This window comes from Gymnogyps californianus, chromosome 12 (assembly GCF_018139145.2).
Source record: "Gymnogyps californianus isolate 813 chromosome 12, ASM1813914v2, whole genome shotgun sequence".
Taxonomy (NCBI): Eukaryota; Metazoa; Chordata; class Aves; order Accipitriformes; family Cathartidae; genus Gymnogyps; species Gymnogyps californianus.
In genome coordinates, this window is record NC_059482.1 from 4,394,285 (window position 1) to 4,415,106 (window position 20,822).

The 20,822-nt window shown below is 38.3% G+C and overlaps 1 long non-coding RNA gene across 1 annotated transcript in view; it reads left to right on the plus strand.

The window, feature by feature from the left end:
* The window catches only part of LOC127021203 (uncharacterized), a 67,589-nt gene that overhangs the window by 629 nt on the left and 46,138 nt on the right, over positions 1–20,822 (plus strand). The gene's annotated exons all lie outside the window — the stretch shown is intronic.

A 20,822-nucleotide genomic window follows, 5' to 3' on the forward strand; every position in this document is an offset into this window, starting at 1 on the left:
CATATTTAAATGTTAAGTTCTAATTCTTATTTGCTTTCTATTTCTGTAAGCTTTATTCTTTTAATTTTCCAATCACTGAGTGATTGAGAAGTTAGTGGGAATAAGAGCTGCCCTGGTATCTAACAGCAATCTCCAGGACAGTTTTTAAAGTGATGTAAATGGATACACCTCCACTGATCACTAGAGCTCTGCTTGTTCATACTGGTTAAGAATCTGGCTCCACAGCTTCAGTGAAGCTGTAAATATCCTGCAAGTCCTTAGAATCTGCTGAAGTAGGTTATCTTTATTAGTTACGTTTGTAGAATATCTCTGTTAGGAAAAGGTGGAATGAAGTTGCTAAGTTTGACTTAGGCAGTAAAAAGTGGAGCATTTTTCAGGTTTGGGTTTTTTTTTGCATTTATTGCTGAAGAAGGTTCTGGAACCCTAGATTAGCAACAGTGTAGTGTTTTCCCTTGTGATCTCCTGAACGAGTGCTTTCCTGACTTGGTGCAAGATTTGACCAGATCAAAAAGCTTCTGGAATAGGTGTGTGGATTGAAGTCAGTGTTATCCACTTGAAAATATTTTCTAAGTTGTGAAAGAATATCTATTCAGAAACAGTTGTGCTAACATATCTGGCACAAGGAGATGGAGGTGTTGAACATCTCATGTGCGACCATTTCAGCTTGACAATACTAATTGATGCTCAAAGATTGTCATGCAAGCAAATCTGAGCCAGGCAGTGACCTGATCTGCCTGTTGTCACTAAAGCAAAGTAACTTGTCACTTTAGAAAATAAGGGGCTGGTGGCTTTTCCAAGACTTTAAAATAATAATGGGATATGACATTTGATAAATGGTTCCTCTGCATTCCTGTTTCTTTCATGCTTTTATCACTGTTATTTGCTGTCTTTGTTGTTTTTCCTCTCCATAATGATAAATCTTTTTGTGTAATACAAATTAAAATCTGTGCAATGACTTAAACTTCTCTTAAGCAAGTGGAGATTTAGTCCAGAGAAAAGGTTTTATTCTCTTGGCTGTTTCTGTGTTTGGAGGAGGGTACTACATTTTGGTTCATGAGGAAATCCTCTGCTTGAGGCAGGAACTGAAGCCAGTGTTGAATGTGGTGGCTAGTCCCAAGCAGTGCGTTTCAGTAGTACCTTCTTCTTCTTTACTAATTACAGATTGTTTGTCGGATTAAATCAAAATTGCTGCTTTTGAAATATAAAGTCCTGTATGGGTTGGGACTGCGCTACTAGAAATTTCTCTCTTCTTGTGTTGTTTTGCAAGCATTGCAATAGGTAGAGAGATTTGCATTGGTTCACTACTGGTTTTGCCTGAAGCAGAGGAAAGATGTGTTCTACATTAAGAAGCTTCAGCTGTTAAGTAGGCTTTCATCTTGATTTGCAAAAGCCCAAACCTGGTGATGTCCCTGGTTATACTGGATCCTATGGGCTAGGTCTTTGAAAGAAAACTAATATATGTGGTCAAGATGAGCTGTATGTCCTGCAGGTGAATTAAACTATTGACTTTGAGCAAGAACACAGACTTTCAGGTGAGGGCTTCTTCAGTAAATTGTTCACATATGACTTATTTTTAGGCTTTTATAAAAATAGGTTCATGACAGGTAAGGATTCGGTGGTACTGTTACAGGAAATCGGTAGAACACAGTACTTTTTTTAATCTTTCAGCTTTTTTTTCAATTCCTTTAAAATATTTCTCAGATTGACCTTCTTTCCCCTCCATATGTTACACACTGCACTTCCTACGAGCTAACTAGATAGTCATTTACTTTGGCCCAGGTGATTTGTGGTATTTCTACTTTGTGTTGAACAGAATTGGTTAAAGACATTTTTTTTAAGGCCTTCTGTTCCATCATGTTTGTAAAAACTGTTCATAGAATATATGCAGCCCAACCCATCTAACCCCTATTAAATTTATGAAAGTAGTATAGTATTTTTTTGGCTTTCTTTCCAGCTTCTGTAAAGCGAGTTCTACAGATTTTTGTCTACTGCTAGTCCTTCTGCTCCCCATCTTGGCACTTGGCCACGAGTTGCTCTTTCCCCTGCCTTCACTTCCCTGCTTCTGCTCACATCTCCCTCCAAAAATGGTCTGAAGCCTTGGAGAAATGCATTTAAAGTATGATTTTGGCTCTAATGAAGAGGAGCAAGAAGTGGTAGAGAGGGATGGAAAAGAGACAAATATAACGGACACAGAGAAGAACATGCTCATTCATATTTAAGTCCTTAACCTTTGGTGACCCTTCTGAAGGAATGGTCAGCATCATTGTTTTGAGAAAAGATTCACCATGATTCTGACTCTGACCTTCTATGAGACCTTTAAAGTTGAAGCTTGTATGAGAATAAAATCAGAGATGTTTAATATTAAACTTTTTAAAAAAAAGTGTAATCGAAGATGCTTTGACCTTTAGCTCAGAGTAGCCAGCTTGGGCCAGTTAACAAGTAATTGTAATAATGCAGCAGTCAAAAAACAAAACAAAAAAAAAAAAACAACCCACCACCAAAAAACAAAACCCCACCAAAAAAACCAAAACCAAACCCAACAACAAAAAAACCCCAACCCACAACCCCAAAACACCTTTTGATCTTGAATGTAGACTTTGTGTGCAAAAGCTACCCATCAGTGAGCTGTTAATATTGACTGCAGTCCTTACAAAATTTCTGTGCTATAAAACTACCTCTGTAATCCCATAGAACATCAAGAATCAGTCTGGATAATTCATTCTTTCACTAGGGCTTGGGCTAAAAAAGGTCTGAATTTGCTTTCTATACAAGAATATCTGAGTTGGATCAAGGCAAGCTGATGTATTTTCTGGTGTCTGTCATATTTGTGGTAATGTTTGGATCCAATCTGTAGCTAATTTACCTCCAAGAAAGTGAATACTTCCTTCCCTGCAGCATTATATCATATCAGAAAATACTACAGCTTGCATTTTGATGTGACCTTGACTTGTACTATAGTTGTGTCTAATATCTGATTAGAGGGATAGCTAATTTGGTTTGGCGGTGACTACCTTTAAGAGCTACCTCTCCACCATGAGGGGCAGGTGATGTTTTAGTGGGACTCAGTGGAAATTTTGACATTGACATGAAATAAACATTACTGTGGGAGGTGTCAGCTATGCCAGAATTTACAATGCAAATCTAGCGGTCTAACTAGCGAACTGTTCTGCATGTCTAGTTTTTTCCCAGTTTTTGTTCCTTCATCTGCCTACTTATCTGTAGGTGTGTTGCTGGGGCATCAGGAACATGTCAAAAATGAAGTTGCATCAAAACAAACAAATTCTGCCATGAAAAGTTACAAAACTTTGTTTTATACTGAGTCAGATTATGAAGTTGTCTTCTGAATGTTGATTTCTTTACTTTCGAAATGATAAAACTGCAAAATACGTCCTACAAGTCAGCACCTCCTGTATCTAAGAATGATGTCAAAGAGAGAAGGCACAATATAAATGCATGATAGAGCTACCTAAGGTGGTTCTTTGACTGTGATACAGTAACAGAGTAGAAATAAATATGTATTCAACATAGAAATTAAGAAAAATGCTTTCCTGAAAAAAAAGTTGGCACTCTGTCACTACACCACACATGCATCAGCCAAGCCACTGTTTTCAAGAATATCTAAAGGATCTAATGTTAGATTTGCCCCTCTCCCAGCTGAATTCATAAGGCAGACTGACTTCCTCACACTCCCCTTATAGGAAAGCATACTAGAAAATACACAGGAAAATACCTGTAACTCTGTTCCCTTGGTGCAACATTTGAATAACTCTTCTTGATTACAGTGGAAAACAATTTCAAATTGATTGTACACTTCAAAAGCACTCACCACATAGCTTTGCAGCATTCATTTTTTCGGTATCAGTAATCAGTTGTGCCACAAACTTATCGGACCATTTTACCTTTCTCTTTCTTTGGCTCTGTTTTACATTACCGCATTGCATTTACTGAGAGATGATTTTTACCCATCAGTTTGCAGAAGGTCCTACACAAGTTGTAAATAAAGAGCAGGCCATAAGGCATTGTGGAATAATTCTACCTTTACCTCCCGAGTAAGGAAGCCAACCTAATTAATGACTTCCCTCCAACTGGGGAGGTGCAGAATAGTAATTTGGATACTGGCAAACCAGGGATTTATTGTCAATTCAGAAGACTGTGAGTGCCAACTCTGCAGTTCTCTACATCTCAACTTACAACTGGGATCAATACTGCACTTGCAGCTTCCACTTGTATTTTTTTTTTATGGAGCACATATTTTGAAACTTTTTTCCCTGTTGTTTTTAAAGAGTTACTGCCACTACCTGTTTTGATTTAGGCTAGCCAGAATTTATTTTGCTTTCTTTTGAAAGTGGGACAACAACTGCTAGTGATAATGGGATGTGTGTTTGGGTATATGTGCACCTTTTCCTTGTGTGTAGTTAGAGGTAACAGTACACGATAATCTGTCAAATTGAATTTCATTTAACTTAATTTCTCCTTCAACCTCCCTTGGCAGTGCTATTGTCATGAACATATATCATGGCCAGCAGAATGGAATAAAGTCTTTGGTACGTGTGAGAATTATGCTTTGAATATATCTGAAAAATTCCAGTGAGCTTTCTATGGGTAACTGGTATACAGGTACATTTAAACCAAGGTCACAGATCTGAATATCCCTCTCCTCTGGAGCTGAGGTCAGCATCTCTATTCAAATGCTCCAGCTCCTTCTGTGATGTGCTGATACTTACAGGTTATGCTTGATGTTATATTTACTGAGGAAGTACACATTAAATGATCCCTAAAATAGGAAGCACTACTTCCACATCCTTTGTGTGTGTGTGTATATATGTATATGTACAAACAGAGATATGCTTTGGGTAGACACTGGAGGTATCCAGGTTCACAGTGCTCTTTTTGAGTTGTGAGAAGCAATATCACAGTAAAAAGATAATGTAGTTCTCTAATGTGCAAGTGGATGAGTTAATGCATTCTTTTCTTTAATGTCTAGCATAAAAATCCCTGGTTAACTATGTATAGCCAATGGGAAAACCAGGGAATTTTAATATAGAAGCCAAATGATGTAAACTGTACAGTCAAATAGCAGAATGATACTTTGAATAAAAGAGGGAAAATACTTTAAATTTTGTCTCACTTATATTACCTAGCTGTGCTTCTCAATAGCTTCACTGATGCTGAAGTATGTGAGTAGGGATCAAGCTGGAATCATCTACTAGTTTGTCTTTATGGGAACTCTTCTTCCCTTTTTGTGGGTAGAGGGTACTTTGGAGTCCGTCTTTAATAGCTGTCACACACCAAGCAGTAAACCCTATCATTCTGTCTGTCTGCTCAGCTGCCTTCTCCGATGGTTTGCCAAGGTAAGATGAAAATTAAAGTACGTACTGTATACAGAAAGATTAGATAACTCTATTATTTGCTGTAGCAACTTTTCAGGACAGATAAGGCTTGACTGTAGTCTTCCAGTAAATCAGAGGAGCTTATTTGCTCAGGAGCAGGAGTCCCAACTACCAAACTCATTTCATTACTACTGAACAGACACCAAAACGAATCAATGTGGGCTAGATTTCAAGCAGTAAGACAGAAATGAACCTGTAAACCAGTCCATTATTAGTCCCCTTTACTCTTCATGTGATAATGATTTGAAGGACCTAAAATTATTTAACTCTGTTTTCCACTTTTCTACTTCTCAACCTTAATTTTGCCTTTAGAAAAAAAATATGCAATTAGCAATTATCTAATTAACCCTTTTGCAGAAGGATTTCTTGCATTTTAAGTTAGTTGCTTTACCATAGTGCATCTGTGGGGGGGTTTGTATTCCCTGGTTATTGTTCTCTACTAAATACCTGTGATTTTTTTTTTTTTTTTTTTGGACCAGGCAAAGAGTAATAACTGAACAAAATGGAAATCAGGCAGTTACATTTTTTTTTATCCTTTGCAGTTAATGCGTTCACATTATCTGGATTTCGCACTTGTGACAATGACTGTGTTCAGGCTAGTCGCAATATCCCTAGATCTCAGGGCTTCAAGAAAAACAGCTAGAAAATTTTAATTAAATCCCTCTTTTTACCACCAGACAAAACAGTCTGCCCCCCCCCCCCCGGTATTTTTTGGTTTTCTGTTCTATAAACCACAGACTATCAGCTTAGCTGTGGCCTAAAGGGTAACGTGATGGAAGCCTGGCTATAGATTTGATATATTGCAGGAAGGCTGCATTCATGAATTGTGAATAAGAGCAACAATTTTTCAACTATATATTGTCAAAACCATTTTCTCTCCAATAACATTGCACATAAAATGTTACAAGCGTAATGGCTATTTTACTTGCAGTTAAAAAGTGCATACAATTGTAATATATCAGCTGTTGTTAAAATGACATCTGGGAATATATGAAGGTGTTTTCTTATCCTGTTTCAGACTTCTTTACTACTGGTATTTCCTGTTAAAGGTATTAGTATTAAAGAATTACTCGAGAGAGGACAGCACCTACATACGTGTGTGTGTGTATACACACATATATATGTATTTGTTCTTGGCAGATCTTAGTACATGTATTTAGTGTACATTACTGTCTATTGAATGATACAGTAATTTCTCTGTAGTTCAAATAATGGACCTCGCTGTATATTTTCACTTGCATCTGTCAAACACCGAGAGACCATAGTTGGCCTATGGTCATTCGGAATAGCTGTTTGTTTCCAAATCCCATTGAATTAAATGGTTGATACTTGTTGCTGCTCCAAAGATCACAAAACTGTAGGGATGATCTTGATTCAACTCATCCAGTGAAGTCAGTTGCAGTAAAATTAATTCTTCAACTGCACTTCAAAGGTATTCTAATACAGGTTGTTAAAAGCTCTAAAGGTCTGACAAAGAAATTCAAAGTGACTTATAAAGAAGGATTTCTCTATTATAAGCAGACCGTATGCAATCCTTGATCAGTTGAGGACAAATGCAAAGCTTTCCTTTTGCTGAGGCCAGGATTTCATCCACAGCATGGGATTTTTGAAAAGTTCTTGTCATAGAAGTTTGAAGTCCTTAATAGGAATACCAATGTTGAAAATCCCTCTTAATATGCTGTGCATATGGCACACACAGAGCATCATGGTCCTTCTGCCCATCCTTGAATAAGTCATTGCTTAAACTTAATGCCTTATTTCTACAGTTTCTCCTTGATCCTGCTTAGGAGCCTGTACTTGCAGAATACATGCCAGAGTTTCTGAAAGGATCTATATTAGCTACTTCTAGAAGGCAAATCCTTGAGAGTGGGAAACTGCATTTATTCATTTAGAAATCTGTAAAGCTCCTCACCTTAGTTTTAGGACTAGTGTCTGACACTGAGAAATGTGGTCTGGGACTACTGGATTATCTGGGAGATGTTTCTCCAAATTTCCCCTGCTTGACCAGCAATCCTGGACCAGCAAGCACAGTTTCTTGCATAAGATGACTGCGACTCCTTTCTGTGGTCTGGGGTGGAAATGCAGCTGAGCTTCCATGATCAACCTTGTTTCAAAGCCTAGAAATGAGGAAGCTGAAAGCAGGAGTCTGTTATGAAAGTTAATATAGTTGAATATTCCTGCTTAGTCTGAAGTGGCTGCTTTGTCCTTCTGCCTGCATTTCCTGAGTGCTTTGATGCTGCAGCATGCACTTCATCAAGCTCTATTCTGAACTGGTTACCTCATTAGGTTTAATGTTTGATTAGTGAGTCATTAAATACTATATAAGTCAGAACACAAACTTTATCCAGTTCTCCTTCTGTTTCCAGTAATGATTTGAAAAACATTCAGAGTACATGTCATATACCTTTGTCATGGGCAGGACAGAGGGAATGATAGTTTCTAAAAATCAATTCTAGCCAAATATTTTATAACACAATATGCCATCCAATATTTGTGGACTGAAATTGCTAATCTAAGGACACTGTTATTAAATTTCCAATATGATATTTGACAATAAGTTGTAAGTAGACCTTTATACATTTAGTCTCTGCTGAGTGCCTTTTCTGGTTGTGTTGAACTGAAGAAGTTGACTTTCCTGGGATTCAGTCCTCCTAAGAGAGAAGAAGCAGAGGTTGACATAATACTGAGTCAGGGATATGCCACAAGACATTTTATCACTGACAGCATTCTTGAGGTTTAATTGTTCTCCTCCCCCTTAGCCCTCTTCTTCAACCCCCCCCCCCCCCCCCAACTGGTTTTCCTCAAAATAGTTTAATACCAGCCATTCCTACTATAATCATGCTGCAATTATGGAAAAATTGAGCAAAGCTATGATCAAAGGCCTGTGAGCTTTTCTCTCCTAAGCAGACTGTAGGCTACATTTGATAATAAAATTACATGCACTTCTGTCAAAAGGAGAAGTTGCTATTGTTTTGTGTGATGTTATTTTAATGGTGCCACTTAAAAATTAAGTTCTGTTGCTGAAACGCTAGCTGTGAATAGTATTTCCTATGCTCCAATATATTTACCAAAGGTGTACCTCTTGGGAAGTGATCAGCAGTTAACCTTGAACAGTATGCTTGTTTAAACTGTAGTGCAAGCTCAAGAAAAACGATCCACTAAATCCAAATGTAATAAAACAAATGTGTGCTGACGCCAACTAATGTGCATGGTGGCATGTAACTGTATGCATGTATTGTTGATGGGTAAATACACCTCTGCCCCTGCTTTCTGTGGTGAAGGAAAAGCGAGGAGCCTCTGACAGGATGAAAGGTGCTGTGCACCTGATTTCCTCTTGCTGAGCAGCAGTGGCATCTTGTGCTGCGCTGTCTTTCATTAGCGAAGCAGCCCTTTAGAGCAGGGGGGGGATTAAACACTCTAACAAATGTGAGTAATCCATGAGATGAAAGAGAAGAGTATATGCTGTCCCATTGTTCAAATGCCATTTCCTCTTCCTAAATAGCCAGAGGCTTTTTCTGGATCATTTGTGGTCACTTCTCTGTCCACATTGTTGTCCGTTTCTGTCACTATGTTACAGTCAGTGCATGTTTCCCCACAAGCAGTCCAACCAAAATTGTTCGTACCTAACCACTTGGTTTTCTTACTTCAGTGGGAATAGGAACAGCAAAATCTGGATGCTAGTGGGTTGGATAGTGAATCTCAGTATGAGCATTAATAAAACACGTGCAAAATGCTAGCTCAGGTCACAGAAGCCTCTGACAAGGAAAGGAGTATATTGCCTTGCTGTAGAGGTAGTTGCTGGCTTGGAGAGAAAAATCCATACAGTACTAAGCATTCTGAAAAGTTGTTATTGTGTTACTTGCATAAAAATAAAGCCTCTCAACTATTTTTGTTTGTCATTGTATTGAAAAAAAGAAGACACTTGTTCCTGGGCAATTGAGAGGCAATAGGTAATTTGTGGAGGTGACAGAAGAGTTGATGCAATTGAAGCTATGCAGGAGGGGAGCAGGGGAGAAGCAGCATGCATCAAATTCACAAGCAGCAGAGGATCTGAAGAAAAAGGTTATGGCTGGACATGACAGGATGCCCATAGGCTTTGTAATACTGCATAGTGGTTTTTTTCTTTGACCACCTTTTAGCAGTTTGTATTGATTCTCCAGCTACCCACAGAAATGTCTTACTTGCTGGAGATCACGATGCTCTCAAGCATTTAGTAATGAAGTAAAAAACCCAATCTATGTATTTAATGATGTGTCCTAGAGCAGCTGAAGATAAATGTCAAAAGTTCAAAGTTTCCTGTCAAAGGCTTAGTCATAGTGGTGGCAATGACAGATTCTGCAAGTGTCACACCAGGCTGGTAAAGGGGGAAACCCAAAGCTGTGGCTTTATAGTATATCCTAAAATGAGGCATGAGAGTTGTGAGTGAAGGAAGGAGAGAAAGAATCTTTGTTTAAAAGGAATTTGGTCTAAACCAGTATTTGGCCGCTGATTCAGTTTCACTTGGAAAAAAACACATTGATGTCTCTTGAGAGTTATTCTTAGAGTTTTGGTTTGCTGTTAAAAATAGAAGTAAATCCCTTGCTGTTATGTTGTAAGGAAAATTTTGGAAAACTATGATCAAAACTGAGGTGTTCTGAAAGTCTAACAAGTATGAATGCTTCATGTGTTTTGGTGCAAATATCAGGTAATAGTCAACTTTCCTCTGGAAACATGAGGAATCGCAGAACTTTATAGTTTTACTGGGACTACAACCTCATTTTGGTATATGTTTGTCCTTTCTTTAGTCTGTTGTTTCTCCAAAGAAAGAGATTTTCCAAGTCTCATGGCATTGTCCAGTCTCACTCTCCTGACAAAAAAGTTCAGGTGTTCATGGGGTCTTATGCATCATACACTATCTTTTGTTGAACATCTGAGAATTTAATGTGATTAGGCTTTCCTGTTGATGCCTTGCACAGCCACACATCTCATCTTAAAGGTCAGCTGTACACTCTTGCTTCAGTCCTTTCTCCCAGTCCAAGCTCTGACTACATGCTCATATTTTTCTCATGAAAACTGTTATTTATTTATTCCAGATCACTAAAAGATGAAAGCTACAGGTAAAAAAGGAATACTTCAGTATCCTTCTTAATATTGTGCTCATGGTGACAGAAGGTCCAGGCAGCAGGGGTGGCGGGGTGAAATTGGTGATAGTTCAATCCTCTCTTTTCATTGTAGGAAAGACATTGTAATTTTACAAGAACTGGCCTCACAAAAAGGAGGAAAAAGTTTGAGTAGGTAAGGGACATAAAATTACTCTGCCTATCACCAGGAGGCAAAGTAGAGATGAGTAGGACATTTCCATGGGGAATCCTTCCAGCAGTAGCAAGTAGTGCCAGGAAAAATAGCCACAACAAATTCAAAAGTAGGTTCTGGTCAAAAAAGAGTAAACACGTACTTATGATTGAACGCACGTCCCCAGGGAAGATGTGGTTGGGAAAGCATATGAATTGCAGATAAATACCAGAAGAGGATGTAAGGCATGTAAGGAAATCGTGCTGCTGAGCTAGTAGAAAAGAAGATATTACTAAATATAACTGGGTCCAAATATGATGCTGATGCTCTTATTTTACTTATTTCGTAGACATCACATGGGGAAATGACACGCAGTGGGATAACTGCTGGGTATTTGACAGTCTTATGTTGCATCTCGCTTACACAAAAAAATCCTGTTACAGTTTGCAGGTCAGGGCTGTGCAAAGGGAGTAAGAATTGCAGGAGACATAGCTTGTGATTATGCACCTGGCCCATAAACAGCTGCTTCCTTAGAGGGAAAGAATAGAGAGTGATAAACCCAAACTACCTTTCCTTTGCTTTTTTTCTTTAAGCTTTGGTGAGGCCTGAACCAAAACTTGCTGTTGCATCCCTATAAATCCCAGTGACTTCAGTTTAGTATGCACAGGTGAAAGAGAGAGTAGGTCCACCAGTACTCCTGTCTGTCTTCTGTTCTCTTAACTTCCCACAGGTGGTAACTTTTAATGTTTGGAACAACTGCTACCGCATAACCTGTGCTGTTTTTGACAGGTCCAGATGGTGAGTAAGACAACTTCATCTTGATGGGGCCAGAGGAGCTTTAAAGTCCACTGTAATAGCCCTCTGGGGTTGACAGGAAAGATGCTCTGAAGCTACCTCTGTATCGTCTGCCCATTGTTGAGTTTCCTGCTCTGTCAAGATCGCAGCTGGTTCAACCCCTCAGCAGTGGGGGGGCTTGGAGGCTGCATGTGGTGACCATGAAGGACATGGGTAGATAACTGTTCTCTTTGTTCCCTGTTTTCAGTCCAGGGGATGGAGTAGCTAGGGTTGGTAAGGAACTCTCTGAATTGGTTCCTTCATGTCAGAGACTTTCTGGACAGTAAAAGTGAAGTAGCAAGAGTGGAGAGGGTGGAGAACTGCCTTGCTTTGTGGAAGGAGAGGGCAGGGTGAAGACAAAAGAGCATCTTGAGACCCTTGTAGCTGTGCACGAGGCTGTGTGACAGATGAACAGTCTCAGGGCGGTACAGCAGAAAAGTGATGTTGGCTCTTGCAGGTTTTCTAGGGGGAGGACTTCCTTACCCTGAGGGACTTCTTGGAGGGATGCTAATTAATTGAAAGGTGGGTTTACCAGCAATCCACCAAAGGAGCTGTTAATGTTGTTTGTAACTGATTAGGTCTATATGTACTGTTTCTCCTCTCCCCATATGTTTATTTTTTCTGCTGGATTGCTGCAGGTTTCCTGAGCATTAAAGCAACAATTTCGTAGTGATATGATGATGTGCCTCAGTTAGAGAGCAGCAAACTGGCAGCATCAACGTTCTTACTCCCTAGCTTAGGCTGCTGTATAGAGTAGGTGAAGTCAACATTAATGTCATAAAAATATTACAAATGCACATTTGTTGGAACTGTACCGTTGCCCTGATACTAACATTTTTCTCACTCTAATGACAGGTGGCTGCATGGCAGCACTCAAATATTCATTTTGATATCTTCTTTCTCATGAAGATATCAAGGATTCTTTTTCTGACACATGCTCAGATTCCACATTACTACCTTAATCCTTTCCTTTATCGTTCTCAAGTGCTAGGGATTGACTAACAGGCACTCTGTTAAGAGACGTGGCCACAAGGGACTGGGATTAAGAGAGTCATACTGGTAGGAAGTTCTACTGCGCTCTGGAGGCTGAATATCTCTGATAGTCTTTTTGGCACTGTGTGGCAAACACAAGCTAAAGCAGGGGCTGTCTATTAATTGAGATTAATTTTGATTTTTCACCGTCACTTGTTCCTTTTTTAATGTTGGTAACTACAACGGAGCAAAGGCATTTCAAGATAAATTCTTCCTAAAGTTCCTTTAAGTTCTTGCTTGACGGAAAGTTTGGGCTCTGGAAAAAGAGCCAGGGAAATGAGCAAAAGCATCTGAATTAGACTGAATTCACTGCTGATGTGAAAAGAAGAGAGCTAAGAGCCTTTAAGGAAAGGATTTGTATTTTGAAAATTTATAATGACAGCTGAATAAACAATTCTTTCATATCTGCCTTAAGAAGCTGAGTGATAAAGGAAGACCCAGGTATTTTGTTGAATAGTGACTTAGAACATGGTCTTTTAATACGAATGTTTCTGTGTTGTTAGTATTGTAATATCACATTACAGCTGTCCACTCTAGAAAAACAGAACTTCTGGTGCCTGACAATATGGTCTTAAAAATCCTCAAAATAAATTTGTGGAAAAAGACCAGTATTTCCACACAGATTTCCACATGTGTGGACTGCTTTTCTTCAAAAATAAGCTGATGGCTAACCAGACATTTTGGCTGTCTTATTACCTGAAGTTAAAACTGTTTTATCAAGGCTGTTTTCTCATTTGATTTTACTATTGATCTTTATACATAACTGACATGGTGTTGCTCTTGCATTAAACAGTAGTTGAATTTTTGTGTGGATTCCTCTGCAATCAGTACTGCAGGCTAATACAGGTATATTCTGGTCCTGAAAAATGATGAGGTCAAACAGCATGTAAGGGAATTATTTTAAAATTCAGAATTGCCATACTAACTGGTCAGGCCCTAGGGCCCAGGTCTGCAATAGGATATAGAGCAAGTACTATTAAAGGTGGGGGTTTGGTTGGTTGCTTGTTTTCAGGACTCTACAAACTGCTGTAGAGGTGTTTGCTTAAGATTAACTATGGGAAGGGGAGGACAGGGAACAATATTTCAAATCTCTCTCCCATTGCAGGGAGCATTGATAAGAATACTGATTGTGAATTTGATAATTTTGATAGATTTCTGAATGGGAGATTACACATAGAAAGGCTTTTCATTCTCCTAGTTTGATGGATAACTGAGGAGTACTTGTATGAGACTGAACACAGTGGTAATGCACAAAAGATGAGGGCAGACAAAGAGAAAGAATTTGTGTTCTTCAGATTTTTTTTTTTTTTTGAAAAAAAGAAAAAATCTAGCACTTCAGTTAAATTATATTTAAAATATTAATTTGAAGTGGTCCTGGCTTTGGCAAGAAATACAGGCTCCAGCTAACTGACACTTAAAACACTCATTGGTAAAAGTTTGGATGCTACAGGAGGAACAATGATTCAACTTATTTTCTTATCCACTTTTCCAAAGCATCTACCAGAAGAAGTTCCTGGGTTATATGAATCTTCTAAACAGCTATACAGGAGAAGACCCATCTCATAAAATTGGAAACAAATTATTTTTCTGCAACTTTTTCCTTCTTTTAGGTGTGTGTGTAGGCTCATTCCATCCTCTTTTCCCCTTTTCCATTTTGATGCATGGGAGGAGAAATAAAGGGCAAGGAAAATAACATAAATCTTGAAAAATGAAAGGCTTTAAAAGCTTTCCATGGAAAACTATTTCTTTTTCATCTTGCTGTAAATAAGGGACTGAGTGGGTATGAAGTTGGCTCATCCTTGCTTTACTCAGAATCCCTGTCATGGGATCAGGAGCTAATGACTCTTCTTTACCTATTGAGATAGTGGCATATTCTATTTGCTGTTGTCCCTTGTACAGCTAGGGCAGAAGGGAATGAGAGAGGATGGGATAATCTCTTGGAAGGCAGCGTTTAACACCTGTCTGGTAGGAGATAATTGCCGCATTCCTGGGGGATTAGCGCAGTGGAACTTTATTATAGTGTAGTGAAACTGTACCCAGCTATCTCTCACCAGATGGATGTCAGACTATTTTGTTGCAGAAGACACAGAGCACAGAATGAAAGATGCATGAATAAAGCATGTTTGTGCAGATGAAATGTGGTTTGTGCCATCTTCTCTGCTTCAAAAATGGATAGAGATTTTTCTCACTGCTGTACTACTTCAGAACTGAGGAACGCTTGGGAATGACTAAAGCAGTGTCTATATTGCAGTCAGAGGAGTGATTGTATAGGAGGCACAACTATCTGTCATCTAGCCTGCTGAACAACAAAAGCAATATTTCATAGCAGTGTGGCTTTTGGATAGGTAGCCCAAAAAAACAACCTCAATCAGAAGTCTGGGTCATTGTGCCTGTGTTGCTTTCCACTGAGCAAGCAAATTTAAAGATAGCTTGGGAAACATTCACTGCTCTGGCCAGTTCCTGCTGACATCCTTGGGGATTTGTTGATACAGTGAGCTATAGACCAGTGTACTTGAGTCACTTGGGAAAAATGACTTTTCATCATCTGTACCCAAAATAGTATCCTGGGTGTGTCTCTTACTTCTGCTCTGTAGACATAGCTTGGCGTTTTTCCACTGACTGTCCCACTTTTCAGTGGTCCCCTTTAATGTGTATTGATCTTTGTGGTTTACAAATAAAAATAATTCTTTTAAAATGCATACCAAGAAACTGGAAGTTTCCTATAAGAAGAAAAGCCCGTTGACATCTGATGCTGTAAATTAGAGGGTGTTTGTGCATTTTCAGTAATTGTAGTTTGCCTATAGTTGGATCCTCAGCATGGAATTTGAATTGTGTTAGATAATATACTAAGAAACAAATAAAACATACAAAAGAGAAAGGAAAAGAAGATGAAAATTTAACAGAGAAATTCAAGAATTGACGTATACTCTGTAACCCGCAAATATGCTCTGCTAGTTGGTCTGAATGCCAGTTCCTTGCATCAGCAGGAAGAAGTTTTTGATAGCTTCCTAATTCTCCTGTTCATTTGCTTTTTATTTGAGTCTGTTCTGCATATGGATTATAAAATACTGCATTGCTTTTTCTGTAAGCCTGAATGTAGAATTGCATCACTTGTTACTACATAGCACATAGGGTTTAAATCTCCCAGGGAATGCTGAGCCCTTAGTCTGATTGTTTAATCATACTGTGATATAAAGGAAAATATTTTGTAATTTTACTGTCTGCCCTATAACATCTTCATGCTTTAAATTTGGGTGCCCAAAATGAAAAGCTACTTAAAACCTTGCTTTGCAGTTCTCATATTGTGCTGGAACGCTGCTTGAGCAACAAAAGGTGTTATTTTTAACACTTAATTTGCAGTACAGAACTATTTTAAGAAAAGACTTGATTTCATCTGCTTAGTGAACTTCACTATATATAACAGTCTGAGAACTGAAAGTTACTGAGAGGTTTGTGATAGCAGCAGAATTCCAGGGGAGAGGAAAAATTGTTTACTAGTTTTCTGAAGAATAAACGCAGAGCAACACAATACTTGGTATGCAGTGTTTTAATTTAGCAGTGAAACAAAACTCCAGTAAGATTTACAATTTCCATTGTAGCTGTGTGACCACTGTCAATGCAGAGCACTAATAGTACTGTGTAAGAGCAGTGTTCTTTACCTGCTAAAAGAAAGACAAGAATAAAATTTCCACATTAATTGGTCCTGCGAGGAGCAGGGAGTTGGACTCGATGATCCTTATGGGTCCCTTCCAACCTGAGATATTCTATGGTGTTGACTGGTTAATTGCAATGGAAGAAGACAGTCTAGTTTTGTGGACTTTATCCTGAACTTGATCTGCTATTTATTTTTCATTATACACAGACTTGTATCATTTTGTGGTGATTCTTGTTGAATGAAGTTATGGCCTCTGAAACAGAACTAAAAATCTGAACACAAATCTCTTACTGTAATAGCATCTCAAGTTGAAAAATCTTTGGATATATTGGATAATATGTATATATCATTTCTAATGCCATCTCAAATGAAATTGCAAATAATCGTTGAAAATATCTCAGGAATAATAATTCTAAATCATCTTCATCTTGGGATCCTTTGAAAATTGTCTTCCATCTTGCTGATGTGTCAGGAATTACCTCTTGTTTAGCAGGCAAGATAAGTCATGACCCAACATACCATCATGGCCTGAAAACACCTGACGTTAGAATAAAGATTTAATCACAGTGGGGAGGCGAAAAATGAACTGTTTATGTTACAGTTGCTTTCCTGTCACACAGCGTGAATGGTGTTAATAGAGAGGGGACCATAACTACCAAAGGTGTTTTCAGCTAATGTGTCCTACTTTGCATTTGTAATGGGCAAGGAATATGCAATAAAAATTGCTTATTGCATCATGACTAAATATAGCTTAAGTGTTTCAACTAAGTTTCTCATTATTACATGGGCATAAATGGAGAAAAGCCTCATGCCTTTACATGCTTTGAATATGTTGGCTTTCTTTTTTAAACACACTTTCTATCATGTTGGAAACATTCAGCACTAACACTAATTTCCTGTGAAACCAAATGATCAGAAAATAGTGAATGATCTAGTAATCAGAATCAGCAAGTGGAGCTTAATTCATTTGCCTGTAGAGTGCTTGCCAACACTGTCATGTAGAGCTCACTGCTGTTCCAAGAGCCACTTGTGCTTATAATAATTAGAGTTCCAATGATCTGGAACTGCTTGATTCAGCTAAAGCTTTGGCAGGTGGTTGACACACTGAAGCATATTTAAACACTGTGCTAGCCTTGAAAAAGTCAGTTCAAATTATTTGCATGCCTGTAATATTGTTACAGTCATAAAAAAAAAAAAATGTGGCCAATCTATCAGCTATGGATATGTAGTTATCATTTTCTGTCATAAAACACATGAATTACTGATTTTGGGGAATAAATGGATTGGGAAAGCTCAACTGGTTAGTTGTATTAAAAATTTTACTATTATAAATTAAATTGTTCATTTATTTTGATATATGATAGCTTATGCTCACTTAGCACTATTAGTAAGCTTTCATAACTGGAATTGTGCCTGATGAGCAGGTCTAGACGTGAAATTACCAGAAAATGGATGAAATGTATATACTTCCTCTTCTAATACCAAAAAAACATGGAAAGCTCATAATAAATCCTTCATCTCATTTTTGAACCTTGCCAAATTTGCAAAGCCTTATTTATCAGAAAACGTCAAGTTTGCCACCAGATGTCAGTTAAGACCTAAGGAGCTACTGTTTTCCTAGACTGCTAAACCCAAAGGTACTATTGAGAAAATTTAGTCTATATGAGTTCCAAACAAATGCTAATGGACTTTTCAGAATTATTTTTTACCTGAACATTAGAATATTTTTTAGATGAATTATAGGATAACACACTTTTTCACATGATCACTGACTATTCAGTTAGCTGATTTTGCCACTGTGTCTGTGTTCTCACACAATTGAGGATTTGCTTGATCTTTTGCCATTTTTTTGTGCTAGTTTGGGGAAAAGATGAATGCAGAGCTATTGTTCTTAATGTGCACCTCAGAACCCACCAAAGTTTTATCTAGGGAAGTTAGATAGGCTCTGACCATGATGAGTTTCACGTATAGTCTAGGAGTTTAATAGACATGAACTCACTATCTGCTCAAAGTTCCTGGAAATCTGTGTTCAGATAATAATGTTCAGGCTCTTTGTGTTCAAATTCCATATTCCAGGGTTAATGAAATATTGGTTACACAGGAAACCAGTGTGATGAGCTAAAGTGCAACAAAGCGTATTTCTTTAGGATAGAAATGTTCATGCCAGTTATGGAGTGGTTGGCATAAGACACAGAAAAGGGGAGGAAACAGCTGGAAAGGAACTGAGATGAATTGAGGACTGATGGCTTTTTACTGATCGCTCACTGGTTCTTTTAACATGATCATAAACTTTCTTTTGTTATCACATGGAGTACCTGCATAAAAATGACTGCTAACAGCTCCTATTGACTTAAGAATTGGGGTTTTCAGCCTTAAAGGATCTATCTCCCTCTTTGTAAAATTTTGTACACCATCCCCTGTAATTAATTCTACTATGTCAAATCATGGTACTGTTTCATTTGCTGTCAACAGCCTTTTGTGATATGTTGTTTACTTGTCACAAGTTCTCTGGGGGGAGAGAACTCCAAGTGCTTTGCATTTCTCATCTGATTCATTTGTTAGCAGCAGTAGATGCTTATTCAGGAGAACGATAGGCAGAAAAGAAAATCAAATAAGCTTGTGGTTTTTGTTTTGGTTTTTTTATGTTGTTTTTTGGTTGGATTTTTTTGTTATTTTGTTTTAAACTCTCAAAATTCAATGCTAAGCCAAAGTGAAAGCAACTCACATTACTACATTTCCACCAAGAAAAAAAATTACAGGCAGTTTTTCATAGTAGATGTTGAACTGCTGAAAGCCAAAAAGCAGTACAAATAAGAACTTGCTATGCAAAGATGCCTGTTTTGTGGCTTTTTGATATTTGAGTCATGACATAATGTGTGCTTTGTGAACTGGTACTGTCCACATGCATTTTATTGGGCTCCAGTAGGAGTGTTTCTTGCGCCCATTAGCAATATATTTTTAGTAAAAACTGTCCTGATCTACTAATCACAACCTGTCGCCTTGTAGAAGTAGTCACCACTGAAAACATCCTATTGCATTGTGCGGGTGACATTCATTAAATACTAATTGGCACCAGCATATAAACATGTTCTGGCCATGTGAGAAGTCTGCACCCAATTTTGCTGCAATGCAAAGCTTTGCAAAACAATATGTCTTGCTCCCATCAATAACTAGGATATTGTTAAATAGTCGAAGAGTAGATGTAGCTTATAGAAAGAGGTACTGCTTTTCAAGAATTAACTGCATGGAAAAATTAAAGGTTCAGAAAAGAGCTCTGTGAATGATTCGAACTCTGGATTCTAGTCCTAATGTTCAGTCTTCCATTTATGAAGAGACATCTGACAGTAGACAATTTGTTAATCTTTGCTGGAAAAGGTATGATGAGATCCAGTGATGGGGGCTGGAAGTAGATAAAATCAGACACATTTCAGAATGGATGGCTTTCTAAAGGGTGTATTAAAGCTCCAGCAGAAGTGAAGCGCATGATGCAGAAGTTGTCTGAAGGTTCTTGAGCCGTGTCTAGGTAGAGGGCTGAAAGTGTTCCTCCTACAATCTTAAGATCAGTGAAGAAAGCTTGGAGTAAATCAATTCAGTGTTTTAAGAAGCAATGGCTGTGGTTCTGCAGTGGAAAAGCCGAAGGCTCTGGGCTCCTGGATTCAGTTCCTATTTTGCTGCAGACCTTCTGGTGATGTTCGGCAGATTCTCCATTGTGCTGCACTCCAGACTTTTCTCTGTAAACTGAGCATAGCATCATCTCTTGGACATCAGGCTGTGGATTAACTGCAGAGGTTGGATACAGAAACGCCAGGGCTGACTCCTTAGAAGCCAGTTTTTCTTGGGAAGTAACACAGCCTCCTATGTGCAGTGTGTTATTTGCCATATAAACTTAGATGCTCAAGTCAGTAGTGGGAATCACACTTTGCCAGACTCGGCAATGATGCCGATCTTTATCTTCTCCCTTTTCCTCCCTATGTCCTGCCTGCATGTCTTTCTACAAAAAAAATTTTGCATTGTCTGTGTTTTCCCTTTGTCTAACCCTTTGTCCTAACCCTTCCCTCCCTCACTGGCCTGGATAATAAAGAGTTGACAGAGATGTGAAGTTAACTACCGTAAAGGTTGTGAAGTACTTACACAGCTTCTGTTGTGATAGTGTATAAGTACCTGAGAGTGATAGATAGATACACATAGGCACAAGACCTCATGACATACATACTTATTCTTGGTATCAGTAACATCTAAGCTTCATTCTTTACAAAGCCGGGTTGTACAGCACAGTAGTTTCCTCAGTCTTTTATCCATTCTGACTCCAGTACTCTCTGAAAAAGAAGTCACTTATTCTCTGTCAGTGTCATACCCCCAAAGGAAGAAAATGTAAATCATGTTTCAGTCTTTTCAGTAATAACATAAAAGTTGGCTAGTAAGAGCCTGAAATGAAGTTTGAAAATGGATTCTCTGTAGATGTGTGTGATTTTTGTGCATATAAATGTCAGGTTCCACATTACATGAACTGATTTGTAATTTTGCAAGTAAAGCATCAATGGGCTTTCCAATGTGCAGAAAGAGGACTGAAATCTTGTCTTCTGCAGTGATTCATCTCAGCCTTAATATTCAAATGTGAATGCATACAAGCCATTCCATGC